The following is a 14,529-nucleotide window of genomic DNA, read 5'->3' on the forward strand; positions in this document are numbered from 1 at the left end:
GCTCTCATGAGAGTCTGATTCATGCCCAGAGAATCACTGAAGCCAATGGTTATTTTGGGCAGAAAGATAAAAGCCACAGAGGGCCCAGTTGGCCAGGAGAGTCCAGCAAGAGCTGCCCAAGCAGAAGACTGTTTACATACATGGATGGCTTCTCTGTCCAGCCTGGCCTGGTGTGAGGAGATGGGAGCATCCAGATAGGGCTGCCCGGCCATCTCATGAACTTGGGGATTAGCCAGTGACACAGCCGCTGGTTTAGCCATCTGGGGCAGACAGGTGGATGACGAGAGGGTTGCAAAGACTGCAGAGCAAGGCCAACTTCTGGAAGAGAAGTATTAGCTAGGTGACACTTGGTCTGGGACTATAAGTGCAAGAAAATGGCTGTGGTCTGAGCAGTGGACAAAGCAGGTGAAATTTTGCTGGATCTGGCTTGGGGGTTTATGAGTTCTTCAGAACAGTCCCTGTTGCAATGGAAAGATAGTTGAAAAGGAAAAAAATATATATATCTTTTTTTTTTTTTTTTGCCTCATCTGCGGCATGTGAAAGTTCCCAGACCAGGGATAGAACCCATGCCACGGCAATTGCTACAGTGACAACTGCATCACTGCAAGGGAACTCCAAAACCCCCCAGCTTTCTAGCTTCAGACTCTAATGCTAAGCGTATTTTACACCTGAGGAGTTCCCTGGTGGCCTAGCAGTTGAAGGATCTGGCATTGTCACTACTGTGGCTCTGGTCACTATTGTGGCATGGGTTTGATTCCTGGCCAGGGAAGTTCTGTGGGCATAGCCAAAAAAAGTATGTCACATCCCCAAAATCTCTAGCATAGATTCATCTCTGAGACAAAAACAAAACAAACAAAAAACTGTATTGAAGTTATTATATAAATCCAGAGAAGTACCCAGATCATAAGTTTACACATATTTATGTAACTACCCCACAGACAGGAACTAAAACGTGGCCAGCATCTCCTCAGTTAATTTGTGTTAAACCCAATATATGCAGGATTAATGATGAAAAAACAGGCTCTGGAATCAGGCATGCCTAGGATTGAGTCCTGGCCCCCTACCCATGAGCAGTGTGACCTTGGACTAGTGTCTTATCTGCTCTGAGCTTTAGCTTCCTCCCCATAAATTCAAGGTGAAATATATAATCTCTGCCTTACAGAGAAGTAAGAAGTTAAAAACTAAAAATATATGCATACTTCCAGGCATAGTGCCAGCACATAGCAGGGTCTCAAATGCACTCTATGATGATGATGTTGATTGATGGTGTCGCTGCAGCATCTTCTGGCACAGGGGACCACGACACACACACAGCCTTTTTCCCGTTGCCTCTCACTGCTCCCAGCCTCAGTGTGATACTCTCCAAGGTCTCTTCTGACTGTAAGGAATCTGTGATGCTGGGATGATGCAAACCTCAGCTGACACTCCAGGCAGCTGAACGGATGTCTGTATCCAGTGGGAACGTCGCCAGATCTTTTATGTTCCAGGAGTATGGCTCCCAGACCTCCTAGGAGAGGGCTGATTTCCCAGGGGCAGCTGGAGTGTGGAGATCCCTTAAGAAATGTAGCCGAGGTGGAGTTTGGGTCACAGAACTCAGCCTTAGCAGGGTCCTGGCATCCTGGGTGAACTCTTGACTCTTGCTTGCTTCCTGGCCTCTGGCTCTGGGAATGCAGATGTGTCTCAAGGGACATGCATCATGCACATATTCTGAGCTGGGCGCTAGGCAGGGCAATTCACACATCCCAGGGCTGGAGGGCAGAGTGCAAGAGGAAGGATAGGGGCTAAAAGGTGCCTTCTATCTGGGAGGGGTTGTTGCAGAGAGCAGGGGATCAGGAGGGACTTCCTGGAGGATGGCTGGATGAAAGACCATGGGAAACGGAGAGTCTCCCAGGCAGAGGAAAGAACATGCACGAAAACAGAGAGGCAGGGCCCTTGTGATTCAGTTTGACAGAACTGCCTACACGGACCCTGCAGATGAGGCTGATGAGGTTAGGCCAGGCTGTGAAAGGTCTGCAGAGTTAGGATGAGGGGTTTGAGTTGCTTCATCAGAGAGTAGGGAGGAAGGCTCTTCCAGGGAGGGACCAGCTCCTCAAGATATGCTCAGTGGAGATCAGCATATGCAGTCATTTGGGTCCACATTGTTTTTGCTCAAAGATGATGGTCAAGGCAGAGCCTTCTTGCCTGTCTGCTTACATCTCTCACAAGCGTCCTATTTTAATAATTATCTATTTATTGCCTATCAAAAAAAAGATGGTGGCCAAGTGTCCAAGCCACTAGTGGGCTGTGAGAGACTCTTGGATGCCCAGACCTGTGCAGGGGCCTGGCTGTGGGCGCAGAGGTAGGGGGAGGGGCAAAGGGAGGAGAGGGGGAGAAGTGAGGGAAAGGAAGGGAAGGCCAAGTTCCCACCTTTGATAAACTGCTGCCTTGTTGGAGAGGCCAGAGAGCCTCATGACAACTGAACCCCAAATTCAGAAGTAGAGACAAGAGATGTGTGGTCCAGCAGGCCGAGGAGGGACAGGCTGGGCGGAGGAGGCAGGGAGGGTGACCTTCCTAGAGGGGAGGTGACTTGGAGGCTTTGGAGAGACCGATGGTAGCACAGGGGTCCACTAAGCCCTTTGTGGGTATCCTCCCGTGTCCTAGGGGTTTGAAGAAGGGGTGTTGGTGTTATCACCATTGTACAGAGGTGGGAACTGAGGTTTAGAGAGGTTTAGACCCCGCTCAAGGTCACTTTTAGTGAATCTCCGCATCCCTGCCACTGGTCACCTCCTCAGAGGTAAGCATGGCCCTCTGGCTCTTCAATGCCATCACAGTAGGTATAGAAAAATGCTTCACACTGTGTGACCCTTTGTGGAGCTTTGTCATCATTCCACACCAGAATGTGACCTAATGCGGGAGAATGTTATTCCCACGGTTTCGGCTGGAAGGTCACTGGGGACTATCATGCTTTGGGCGGCTTCCTGCAGGAGACCGAAGGAGAGGTGGTCAGGGCAGCTGGAGCAGAGAGGTCCCTGCCAGGTGGGCGTTGCTGCCCATCCACCCTGCCTGCTCTCTACGCCCAGACACAGCTGCCCTGCAGTGCCTTCTAGAGACCGCCAAGGATCAGTGAGAACAGCCTTGTCTGGCAGAATTTCTCAGGCCTATGGGTCATGCTCCTCTGGAAAGTTTGGCTCTGGTAACCCTCCTCAAGCGGGCCCGGCTCTCAGCTGCCTGGGGCTGCAGCTCAGCCCACCCAGGCCCTGCTTCCCTCTGGGGCCAGAGCCAGATACTCTGCAGCTCTCTTGCCCTGGCATACTTTTCCCCCCATGACCTTGCCTTTCACGCTATTCAGTTTAGGTGTCCCCTCCTGCAGGAACCCTTTTCTGAGCCCCAGAACATCTAAACTTGTGAAATATGTGAGCCACACACGTGAGCTGCATAGGTGATTTTTAAATTTTCTAATAGGCGCATGAAAAAAAAAGAGCCAAAATAACCAGATGAAATTATTCTAATGATATATTTTATTTAACTGAATACATCCATACAAAAATTATCAATGAGATATGTTACATTTATTTTATTGAATCTTCAAAATCTAGTGTGAATTTCACACTTCCATTGTGCATGAGGCATATTTCAAGTGCTCAGTAGCCATATATGAATAGTGTCCACCCGATGGGTCAGCAGAGCCCTAAAGAGAGAGGGAAGAGCATACGGGTTGAAGCTCATGGCTTGGCACCAGACAGACCTGGCATTCACATCCTGGCTCTGCCATTTATTAGCTGGATGAACTTTGGGAAGTCGTTAACCTCCTGAGCCTCGGGGACTTCAGCTGTGAAAAGGGTTAATACTTTTGATGCCAGAGAATTATTGTAAGGATTAAACACATGAATGTGTGACTGGTACCAAGCACAGAGCAAGTCCTCAGAAAGTGGTGGGGATTCATCTTACAGTACCTCCAATGTACTGGTGTTGTTGCCATTTTCCCCCATTGGACTGATTGTGAATTCAAGGGCGGAGGCAACTCAATTCCTCTTGCCTTCCGCAGGCTCAGGGTGAACATTATTGCTTGCTGAATGAAAGATTAAATCCTTGCACTAGGGAGTTCCCCTTGTAGCTAGCAGTAACGAGCCCAACTAGTGTTCATGAGGACAAGTCAATCCCAGGCCTCGCTCTGTGGGTTAAGGATCTGGCATTGACATGAGCTGCGGTGTAGGTCGCAGAAACAGCTTGGATCTAACATGGCTGTGGCTGTGGTGTAGGCCAGCAGCTGCCGCTCCAAATTGACCCCTAGCCCAGGAACTTCAATGTGCTGCACTTGTGACCCTAAAAAGACAAAACAAAAAACAAAACAAAACTTTGCACCAGGATGCTCACCACCCCATACTGCCCACCCAGGAATCAAGAGCCCCTAATGGCTGGGAGTCATGAGACCATTGACTACTTGGGGTGACCTTGGCAGAGACCACCAAGTACCTGGGGGGACCTTGGCAAATTGCCACTTTACTCTGGGCCTTGGTTTCCGCATTCGAAAGATAACTGGAGTTCCTGCAGTGGTGCAATGGGATCAGCAGCGTCTTATGAGCGCTGGTATGTTGGTTTGATCACTGGCCCCACACAATGGGTTAAGGATCTGGTGTTGCTGCGGCAGCAGCTTAGGTTGCAATTGCAGCTCTGATCTGATCCCTGTCATATGGGAACTCCAAGTGCTGCGGGATGGCCAGAACAGAAAAAAAAGAAAAAAAAAAGATAAAATGGGTTGGGGATGGGGGTTCTAGGGGCCTCATTGAATGTTTGGTTTAGTCTCTGCCCCACTAGTGGCCCTGGGGGCCTGTAGCTGACACCATGTGCTTCGTGCTTGGCCTTCCCAGTTAATGGAGTGAATCAGTCCCATCCTTTTCCTGGCATTTCCTGTATCCTCCCACTTTTGCACCATCAAGTTCCCTCCCATTAAAATTGAAGAAGAAAGACTTTCTCCTACCTCCCAGGCAGACCAGAGAGGGGTTGAAGGACTCTGTCCCTTTTCTTCTGCTAGCATCTGCTGATCTCCCATCACAGCAACCCAGTGACTCAAGTAGGGAGGAAGAATTTCTCCCATATTATAAGAGGCTCAGAGAGGTCAAATCATCTGCCCAAGAAACACAGAAGTGGCAGAGCCAGGGCTGAAAGCAGAATTCAGAAGAGCCCTTCTACACTGGGGGGCGGGAGGGGGGTGTCCTCTTCCTTCACTTGGGCTCCTAGCCTTTCTTCACAGGGGCTTTCATGAGATATGGTTCTGGGTTGGGTCCTGGTCCTGTGCCTCAGTTTCCCTGGCCTGGGAATGAAGGCAGCGGAGTAACTGTGGTAGTGATTTCAACTGATGCCTGTAGGGGGCCATGTGTCCTTCAGAGTGTACCCCCATCCCACCCCACCCCAATCAGATTGCTCTGGAAAAGGTTATTGTGAGGGGAAGTGGAAGTGTCTGGTCCAGAGAGCTAGTGTTACTATGTGTGTGTGACCTTAGACAAGTCACTCGCCACTCTGGGCCTCAGACTGCCTGTTTATAACATGGTGGTATATCACCAGATGTGAAGATGGCACAGGAAAGTCCCTTGCAAACTGGCAAGTGCTAATAGAAATGCTAGTCAATAATAGTAACAGAAAAATAATGATGACATAGAAGCCCAATTGTCTGTATGGTTCCACTGACCTGAAGGGAATTGGACCCTTTGGGTGTAAATCCAGACTGAGGTCTGGGAATGTTCGGCCTTGGTCTTTGGAATGTAGTCTGGATTCTTCTGGGAAAGTGAGAGTCTCCATCTAGCTGAGGAGGGTGGGAAAGTGGCCCTGCCCCAGGGGAGGAGGGGGAAGGCTCCAGCCTGGGGAAAGAAAGGAAGGGGAGGGGGGTCGAGGGAGGGAGAGCTGAACCAGGAGGAACGGAGGGCTCTGGCCCCTTGGCTTTGTCCTGCCCACAGGAGCCCAGGGTTGGGAGGACCACAAGCAGAGGAGGCTGAGAGTCAATCTGGAAAAAAAATACTTGCCAGCAGTCAGAAATCTCTTAGCATATGTGTGTATGAAACAATAAGTTCATCTGTTGTTACTCCTAAGTTTTACTGATCTTTCATTCATCCATTTGAATAAATGTGTGGTGAATTGAATTCAAGCACCCCCAGAGTGGCACAGTGACTTGCCCAAGACCACACCCCTGAGGGCCTGGGGAGTTCCTGGGAAGAACTAAATTTGGGAAGCTGGGGAGTCTGAAGGCAAAGGAGGAAATGAGTAGGAAGTCTGCCCAGCAGGACTCTAGTCCTCCTGTGAACTGGCCCTGTGCTTATTTGTCCATCTTCCTGTCTCCTGTCTAGTGGGAGAGTGTCTTCTCTAGGACTGGGAGGAGCTGGTTGCCTTCTGCTCTCTGACCACTCCTGAGCCTAGTGGGCAGTAGAGAGAGTGAAGGCGTGGAAGCTGTGTCTTGGGAACATTTGGTGAAGGAGTTCGTCATGTTTAACCTGGAGAAGAGAAGGTTTGGTCTGGGGGTGGGGAGAAGGGACAGAGTTGCTATCTTGGACTCTCAGAGAGATGCTGGGGAGGGGACACAGCCTCATTCTGTGGAGGACCTGGGGTTGGTACTGGGACCTGGGGTGGAAGAGGTCACCATGGTAGAGCAGCCGTCTTGGGAGGGCAGAGGGCAGGGAGGGAATTGCCTGTCCCTGGAGTGTGGGAGTAGAGATGGATGCAGGTGATGTGTTCATGAGGGACACCGCCTGGTGGTGAGGTTGACTCTGAAGGAAATGCAGCATGGGGGTGGGGGGTGGGGTGCTGGCTTGGTTCTTATCTGGGGGCTTCCCAGCTTTGGACCTCTGCGGTTTCCAGTGTGATGGATTCTGCAGTGCCTAGAACGGTGGCTGGCTCATAGCAGGTACTCAGGAATTATTTGAGGAAAGAAAGAATAGATGTGCATGCCTGGGATGGTCATGGTGGTGGTTAGGGAGCAGGGGTCATGTGGGCTGCAAACGTGGACCCATGAGGAGAAATCCTGGGAGATCATGTTGTGGGTTACACACTATTTTTTCTAGGCCTTCCCCAGGCCTTTCTGGGACCCCTAGAAATGGGTACATCCAGTCCTTTCTTTCATTGTTGGCAAAGTGAGGCCCAGAGCAGGAGAGCAACATGCCCCAAGGTACTGGCTGACCCATGGCAGAGCTGGACTTGAACCCAGGCCGTTGGCAGTCCTGGCCTGTGGATCTCGTAAGGTGGTCTGGACGCTTTTTGTTATAATAGTGCTGGGGGAGGTGGGGAGCAGGGCTTCACTCGATTTTGAGCCCCTTGGCCAGTGTCACAGGTTCTTTGGCCACCCCCCATCCCCGTCATCCTGGATCCTGGATGCACCCGGCACATCCAGAAACGTCTGTACACGGGCCCACCGTTACAACTTATGGTCACTGTCAGGGAAGCACAGATGGACAAATGCACACATATACACACAGGCATACGGGAGACCTCTCTGGAGGGGGAAGAGTGCTGATTGCCAGGGAGGCTCTGCCCTGCTCTGAGCTGTGGGGGGAGGTGAGGGTATCCGGCTGGGCTCGGTGGGCTGGGAGGCCCACTGAGGCTGAGTCACCCCTTCTGAGTCAAGGATCTTCTCCCCTCCTCCCCTTCCCTCTCCCTCTCGGCCGCGTCCTCCCAGAGGGGTTGGCCTGGGCGGGAAGAGCTGGGGGCGTGGGGGCCGGGGCGTGGGGGGCAGCGGAGGCGCAGGACTTGGCTTCTGATGCTCAGTCCCGCAGTGGTCCGGAAACTGCCGGTGTGGCAGCGCCGGGGAGGAGGTGGCCTGGGAGCCCGAGAGAGGGAGAGAGGGGGAGACGGAGAGGGAGGCAGGAGGGGAGGAGGCGGAGGCAGGGGCAGGGCCGCCGGGAGGGAGCAGGCAGGCGCGCCGCGGCTGCCCCCGGGCTGGGCGCGGAGGCCGGGCGGGGGCGGGGGCTGGCCGCGCGTCGGGCGCCAGGCCCGGGGCTGTGGGCACGGTGCCCAGCCCCCGGCGCACGCCGAGCCGCCGCCGCCGCCGCTGCTGCAGTCGGCATCCATCAGCGGGCGGGGGTGTCGCGGAACAGGCTGCTCCGCAGAGCCCGCCGCCGCCCCGCGCACCCGCCCCGCCCCGCGGCCTGCTGGCCCGCAGGAGCCGAGGGGGCGCCCCCCGCCCAGCCTGCCCGAGATGGGGACCCCCAGGCCCAGGTAGGCACGTGAGGGGCGGGGATCAGGTGGCACTAGGGGCTGGGGGCTCGGTACATGGAGGCCCAGCCTTCAGCCCTGGGGGACGACGGGGGCAGACCGGGAGGAACTGAGTTTGCGGGCTGTGGGCCCTCTGGGCAGTTCGGGGAGGTCCTTGCTGTTCCTCCCTACCTCCCAGGTCTGCAGCCTCCCCAGGGCCTGGAGGGAGAGGTGGGCAGGCGGGGGCTGGTGCTTGCTGTAGGGATGAACGGTTGCTGGGTGCTGGGCTGGCCCACTCTGTTCCCTGGGACCACTCCTGTCGCCCCTGTGGAGGGCCGGAGCTTTCCGGACATCTCTGTCCAGGCTTCAGATGCTGCAGGCCAGTCACTTGGCTGGAGGCTGGGACGTTGGGGAGCTCCAACCCTCACGGTCACCCTCTGGTTGCAGACCTTTCACCACTCTAGGCTCACTTCCCATCCCACCTCCCTTCCAAGTCTCCCAAAGCTGGGGGGATAGAAAGCCCTAGGACCTCTGCGGTTCTGGCCTGGCTTTGTCCTGGCCTGAGGCTGCCCCCACCCATTAGAGGGAGAGGACTTGTGGGTCCGGGTTGTGTCTGGCACCTTCACACTTGGGGACATCCAAGGGCCCAAGAGGCTGGGGTCTTGGGAGCAGGGCAAGTGACCACAGCTACCAGGATACTTATCAGGTGCTAAGGCCACTGTCTGGCAGAGCTATGACGCTGAGTGGCCCACGGAACCTTGGGGGCTAGACAAGGACTTGGAGGGAGTTCTGAGGTTGCCTTTGTGGCTGCTGGCCATGGTCCTTGCTCCCCCTGTGCCTGCCGCCCCCCCCCCCCCACCCCCAACTCTGAGAATACATTGGTGGGGGAGAGACTGCCTTGTGATCCTGCCTTCACTTCTGGATCTGTCTATCTCCTCCTCTGCACCCAAAGGTGGGAGTGAAAGGCTGGGTTTAGGGCCTTCCCGGGGCTGTGTGGCATTCACCTGCTCCGTTTCTCCCCCACCTCCCAGCATTAGGAGGCTTCCAGATTCAGTTAGCAGCTGGGCCAGGTTGAGAGCTAGGGATACGTATAGTGCCCTCAGAAGCTCCTGGAAGAATCGGTGCTGCCCGTCCTGGGCAAGGGTGTGGAGAATAGAGGCAACTGTGTGTCGGTCTGCCCACCCATTCCTCCCAGATGGAGCCTGCGGCAGAGGCAGCCTGTGCCAGCCTCCTCTCTGAGCCACTGTGGCCTAGGGAGGCTCTGCCAGCTCCATGCAGGGATAAAGTTGGCTTCTGCTGGCCAGTTTGAGGTCATGCCTACCTGGTGATCCCATGCGCCATATTTGTGTATGCAGAGCATGGTTCCTTAAGGGGCACCTTAAGGCAGTCCTAGAGGAGATCAGCTCAGGGGGCATTATTCCTATTTATACCCTTCCTGGGCCACGTGACAGTTCCCTGGACCCAGTGCTGTGAGCTTCATGGAAGGCTGCTTCCACAGAAAGCGTGTAAGAGCAATGCTTGGACCTGTAGTTCTCATTCAGTAAATATTGGAGCATTGAATGAGGCCTAGAGAAGGAGAATGACTTATCCAAGGTCATAGGCAGTTGGGTGAGAGCCAGTGCTTATGTACTCTGCTCTTCTAACTGGCTTGGGTTTCTTACATCCCAAATGCTTGCTTCCGGGCATTACCGACGGCATGGAGCCTGAGGCTAACCCTTGGGAGGGGCCCTTACATTGATCTCCCAGCCCTTGCCCCAAAGGGTGAGGAGGAAGGGCCAGGTTGCCTCATAGATAATGGGCCTTTTAATTGTCACAGGGATGAGGTAACAAGGTAGAGCTGGTCCCTCTTGGGAGGGTCCAGAGCCAAGAGGATGCTGGGTGCCCAGGCATGTTCTGGACCTGAGCCTCGGTGGGGAGTAGAGGGTCTCCTCACCAGACCAGCCGAGGTGAGAGGTACCTCTGTGTTAGCGCCAGTGTGGATATCCTTGGGATCCTCTCTGGGCTTCTGTGTCTCCACTTATTAAAAGAGGATAATAATCTCTATCTGGAGTAATACCAATGATTAGCCAGTCAGAGCAAGGACATTTATTGAGTACTTAGTGTTTGCCTTGCACTGGGGCAATAAGTACTTTGCATTATCTCACAGCAACCCTGACAGGAGGGTGCTATTATTATTCCACTTTATAAAGATGAGTAAGGCTCAGAGAGACTGTATCACCTGCCTGAGGTTACATAGCTGGAAAGTGTGTGGTTGGGTCCAGAGCCCCTCTCTCCACCATGACATTTTACTGGGGGCAGTGTTTGGGAGCACCAGGTTGGTGTCTAGCAGAGCCAGACAACCGATGCACCAGGGTTGGTGCAGGTGGAGAGGACTGCATGTTGGATCTTAAGAGGCAAGGGTGGCCCTGTGGCCCGAGTGTTCCTATGGTCCTAAGGGGTAGAGGCAGAGGGGTACCGGCTGAAAACCTGAGAGAGGGATTGGCTGTGGCCTTCTGCTTCCTGGCCAGGATCCTTAGAAGTGGGGACACTGTGGACTCCCTTTGGGTATGAGGGAAGGCTTGTCGGCTCTAAGACTGGTTGGCCCTGCCACTCGCCTCTGCCACATTTGATAGGAGCTCATTGGCCAGAAAATACAAGGGAGGGAATGCAGGGGTCCTGGCTGAGACTGTGACGAGGAGGCCCTGTGGGGAGGGGACCTGAGCTTGGGCGGACAGGTGGGAGCAGGCTGGCACTGCTTCCTCTGTGGGTGGGAGGCCTGTGGGTAAGAATAGTAGCAGCCAACATTTATCGAGCACTTATTATATGCCAGGTACTGTTTTAAGGACTTAACATACAATCTTGTCAAAATCTTCTCATACACGCCTCACAAAACCCTTTACAGTTGGAATTCTTCTTCCCATTTTACAGATTAAAGGGACAGAGTTTTAGCAGGGGAAAGACAGTTGCTGAAGGTCACACAGCTAGGTCATGGGGGAGCTAGGATTCACATCCCGGCAGTGTGAGTCAGAGCCACATTCCTGATGGTCATGCCAGCAGCCCGCAGTTTCTTCTCAGAGGTCATGTTCGGTTTTGTTTGATTTGAAAAATTTCCCCTGAGTACCTCCTGCAGGTCCTATATGGCCTCTGGAAAAACATCGCTCCCCTCAGGAGGCTCCCAGTCTAGCCTGGAGGGACGGGGACTTGACCCAGGGAGGTCAAGGGTATGCCGTTGCCTGTGTAAGCATGGATCCCCTTTTTAGTGATCGGGAAAGGCTTCAAGGAGATTGAGGCCTTTGCACTGGGCACCAAAGGCTAGGTAGAATTTTGATAGTTGTGGGGGCAGGGCACCCTCTCCCCATGTCAGGGGGGAGGGAAGTAGGGGTGTCTTTGAAGAGCAAGCGGCCTTGGTGTGTATGCAGCAGATGGTGTAGGGGGCTGAGGGTACTGGGAGGTGAGTCAGAAAGTCAGCTTGTGTTTGGGTCTTTGGCAAAACTCTGGAATCTGCCAGACCTGAGCTCTAGTTACAGCTCCACTGTTACCAGCCACATGCTCTTAGCCACATGCACTTAGCTGATCTGAACCTCAGTTTCCTCATCTGTAAAATCAGGACGAACACCTATCTCACTGAGACCACATGATGGTGGTTGTTATAGAAAGGATCTAAGTGCCATGCTGGCAGGGACTCAGTAAACATTCTCTTCCCCTTTAGTCTCTCTCAAATGTCAGACTAAGGTATTTCCACTCCACCGGAGCCTGGAGGCTCTGGGAACCTTTGCAGGTGTTTGGTCTGAATGGGGCATGCATTGGGGTGTGACAGAACCATGTCTGAGAAGGTCCCTTTAGCAGCTATGAGAACCACAAGGAGAGGATGGACTATAGCCTGCAGGAAAAAGAGCAGTCCTGTGGCCCTGGAGGGCCAAGGAAGGAGAAAGGTTGAAAATGCACTAAAATGGTCCCCCTCATCCCTGTGGCTGGGGGTGGGGGGCAGTTTGGGGTGGGGAAGGCCACAGGGGCGTGAATGTGGTTTATAGCCTCGTGAGTTTAAGATGAAAGGCTTTTCTCTCCCTTCAGTCATTCCGAAGGTTGTGCAGTATCTTCTTTGTGCATCTGGCTTTTTTTTTTTCCTTTTGCATAATTTCCTTTGGATGAATCCCCATCAGAGCTTCTTCCATAATAGCAGCAAATTGGGACTAAATGCCCGACAATAGGAAGATGATTGAGAACATTTTGGAACATCTAGTGGATAAAATAATATGCAGCCGTGAACAGCCACAGAAATACTTACCCTTGCAGTGTATGGAGCTGTGCGCTTGTGAAGCTCCTTTGCATCCTTCATTTCCTGTCCCTGTGACAGAGGTGGGGCCAGGGTTAGAGCCTTCCCCTACACGGAAAAAATTCAGGCTGGGCTCTGATCTCTTTGAGGGCTGGGTTCATGTTTTATTCATTGTTCTATCCTCAGCGTGTGGCTGAGTGATTTGCAAGTGCTTGTCTGGTGGAAGAATTGATTGAGTGAACAAAACAGAGGGGAAGTGACTAGCTCAAGGTCACGCAAGTAGGAAGACCCAGGACCTGGGTCTCCACTTCCTGCCTTGCCACCTTCTTGGCTCACCACTAAGTATCCAGGAGGGGAGTAGGATGGAGAGGTTCCTAGCAAGGACTGGGGATGCGCAGAGATCAGGGCTTAAGTCTAGTTTCTGTCCTTACCGACCTGTAAGGTCTTAGCAAACCTGCTCATCTTCTTAAGCCTCAGTTTCCCCATCTGTAATGTGGATAATCTGAGTACCTGCGTTTAGGGCCAGGTACCTGCATTCAGGTCAAGACTAAATGCTTTAGGGCATGTACAGTTCTTAGCTTGGGAACTAGCACATAGTGAAGCAACCATGCATGTTAGCTGTGATGATAATGATGCCTATAATAATGTGGAAATATTTCTGATACAATTAATGTGAAATGAAAAAAAAAAAAAAAAACCATGAAACTGTGAGCACTCAGATTAAAGTGGTATAAAATTAGGTCTGACCATAGATACAGATTGGAATAGAACAGGCAGAAGTGGTGCTACAGCAGGTACTGTGGGAAGTAAATAAGACTGATCAAAACAAACCTTAAAAAAAATACTGTATTGTTTCTTTTCTTTTTCTTTTTTCTTTTTGGTTGTGCCCACGGCATGTGGACGTCCCCGGGCCAGGGATAGAACCTGCACCAGAGCAGCAACCCCAGTTGCTGCTGTGACTATGCCGGATCCTTAACCTGCTGCACCACAGAGAACTCCTTGTTCTTTAGTTTTAATTACAAACAAATTATGGGGAAAATGCTAGTAATTAAGATGCATATCCTCTCCTTGCTTCCCCAACCAAAATTTTTCTCTCCAGAAGTAACCAATGAGGACAGTGTGGTGTGGGTCCTTCTGGAATATTTTCTATGCTTACATAAGCATACAAACCAGAATGGGACCATAAATTGCATTATTATTTTATAATTTACATTTTTTCGTCTTATATAGTGACATCCTTCCATGTCAGTATATATAAAATGCATCTCAAAGATGTCCCCAATATATATGTAGTGCTTTTGTAATTCATTTTTCAGTGGATAAATCCTAGTTCATTTGGCCAGCCCCCATTGATGAACATTTAGAGTTGTTTCCAATTTTACTGTACTCTAAATAATGCTGACAATGAACTCTCCTAATGCTTAAACAAAGAAAATCAAGTGAGAGAGATTCAGAAACAGCGAGGTGGCGAAGGGTTGCTTTAGAAAGCCTGCTGCTTCTCCCTTCTCAGTGCAACCTGAGCGGCAAGGATGCTAGGACTGGGCTCTGGGAGGAGGTCTGTCTCTGTCACCCTCAAAGGGTGGGGATGTCTCAGGGGAACGCTTCCTTTCATTCACCCAGTACGGAGCTCACCTGCATAATTTTCATATTCCCTTTGGCTGCTGTAAGCTGCTGCCTGGGCCACACGGCTGCTTATACCTTGAGTGTCCTTGGACAAGTTCTTGACCTTCCCAGGACCACAGTTTGTCCACCTGTCTGGCGGTGACAGCCTTACTGATGAGAGCCATCGCTGCCACTGACTGCGTATCTGCTCTGTGGCAGAAATGGTGCTGAGTGAGCTTCACTGCCTTGTCTCATTTAACTCTCACTAAATGCCTTTGAGGTGGAGGAGGTCTTTCACATGCTCAGACTGGCTCTCAGAAAGGTTAAGTCACTCGCCCCAGGTCCCCAAGCCAGTGGAGCCAGGACTGACTGCTCCAAAGCCTGTGTTTGTAACTGCTGTTCCATGCTCCCTCTCACCAACTGCTGATGGGTGAAGTCCAAGTGAAACGATTATAAAAGGATCCTTTAGATTGTAAAGCGCCCTGCTTGTGGGAGCAGTTGAACTGCTGTTATTATTTCTA

General features: G+C 52.2%; 1 protein-coding gene across 50 annotated transcripts in view; it reads left to right on the plus strand.

Moving 5' to 3' along the window:
• The window catches only part of EPB41L1 (erythrocyte membrane protein band 4.1 like 1), a 134,675-nt gene that overhangs the window by 48,886 nt on the left and 71,260 nt on the right, over positions 1 to 14,529 (plus strand). For 12 of the 50 annotated variants that reach the window (XM_013985338.3, XM_001924835.7, XM_021078018.2 and 9 more), the window contains exon 1: positions 7,994 to 8,178. The exons of 33 other annotated variants lie outside the window; for them this stretch is intronic. The gene's annotated coding sequence lies outside the window, so the exon portion shown is untranslated. Of the gene's footprint in view, positions 1 to 6,392; positions 6,476 to 7,993; positions 8,179 to 14,529 lie in introns of those variants that run through there. 5 more of the 50 variants (XM_085003757.1, XM_085003770.1, XM_021078017.2 and 2 more) reach the window with 1 other exon arrangement.

The sequence above is a fragment of the Sus scrofa genome, chromosome 17 (assembly GCF_054392235.1).
Source record: "Sus scrofa isolate SSC_HxYL_T2T_F1_AM1 chromosome 17, Sscrofa_HxYL_maternal_Yorkshire_Landrace_v2.0, whole genome shotgun sequence".
In the NCBI taxonomy this organism is placed as follows: domain Eukaryota; kingdom Metazoa; phylum Chordata; class Mammalia; order Artiodactyla; family Suidae; genus Sus; species Sus scrofa.